This window comes from Pteropus alecto, unplaced genomic scaffold (genome assembly GCF_000325575.1).
Source record: "Pteropus alecto unplaced genomic scaffold, ASM32557v1 scaffold44, whole genome shotgun sequence".
In the NCBI taxonomy this organism is placed as follows: Eukaryota; Metazoa; Chordata; class Mammalia; order Chiroptera; family Pteropodidae; genus Pteropus; species Pteropus alecto.
The window spans coordinates 1,690,063-1,691,362 of record NW_006436812.1 but is presented as its reverse complement, the minus strand read 5'-3'; the positions used below and the strand labels follow the sequence as shown (position 1 = coordinate 1,691,362).

Sequence of the window (1,300 nt, the reverse complement as noted above, 5' to 3'; positions counted from 1 at the left end):
TAATGCTACAATGAACATATGTATTTACATGTCTCTTTGAAGTAATGTTTTGAGTTTCTTTGGATAAATGCCCCAAAACGGTATAACTGGGTTCTTCTTTGTCTCTTGTTATAGTTTGTTTTAAAGTTTACTTTACCTGGCATAAGTATTGCTACCCCAGCTTTTTGTTTGTTTGTTTCCATTTTCATGAAACATCTTTTTCCATTCTTTCCTTTCTCTATGTGTGTCTTTTGATCTGAAGTGAGTCTCATGTAGGCAACATATATGTAAAGGTCTTGTTCTATTATCCATTCACCCACCCTATTTTGATTGGAACATTTCATCCATTTACATTTAAAGTAATTGTTGATAGATATATGGTTATTGCCATTTTATTGTTCACATTATTCATCTTTCTTTTTCTTTTTTCTTCTTCTTCTTAAAGAAGTTCCTCCAACATTTCCTGTAATATTGGCTTGGCAATGATGAACTCCTTTAGCTTTTTCTTGTCTGGGAAGCTCTTCATCTCTCCTTCGATTCTAAATGAGAGCTTTGCTGGGTACAGTAATCTTGGCTGTAGGTCTTTGCTTTTCATCACTTTGAATATTTCACACCATGATTTCTGTTTCACGTAAAAAAATGAGGATTAAAATATAACCAGCCATGAAGTCAAAAGATATTTCCACTTGTCTAACTGAACTGTCCTTAGTGTCACAATCATTTTACTTATTCATTTAATTTTTTTATTTATTTAATTTATTTTTTAGATGAGGCCACCCTCGGTTGACCTCACAGATTGCAAGGACCTTGTCAGCTTACAATCTCTTATTTTTTATTTTTTGTGTCTATGACACCTGGTCTTCCTAGGTGGTCTCCCATCCAAGTACTAACCAGGCTTGACCCTGCTTAGCTTCTGAGATCAGATGGGATCGGGCTTGTTCAGAGTAGGATGGCCATGAACTAACCTTTGGCATTTTAATTATGTGTCTTGGTGTGAGCTTCTTTGGGTCCATCTTGTTTGGGACTCTCTGTGCTTCCTGGGCTTGTGTTTTTATTTCTTTGGCCAGAGTAGGGAAGTTTTTCATCATTTCTTCCAATAGGTTCTCATTTCCTTTCATTCTCCTTTTAGTACCCCAATGATGCGAATGTTGTTATGCTTGACGTTGTCCCAGAGGCCCCTTAAACTACCCTCATTTTTTTTATTCTTTTTTCTTGTTGCTGTTTTTATTAGGTGTTTTCTCTTCCTTTATCTTCTAAACAGCTGATTCCATCCTCTGCTTCATCAAATCTCTTGATTCCCTTAAATGTATTCTTCATTTCA

General features: G+C 35.6%; 1 pseudogene; it reads right to left on the bottom strand.

Moving 5' to 3' along the window:
* Positions 1-821: 821 nt before the first annotated feature.
* Positions 822-940, bottom strand: LOC112481685 (annotated as a pseudogene).
* Positions 941-1,300: the final 360 nt, after the last annotated feature.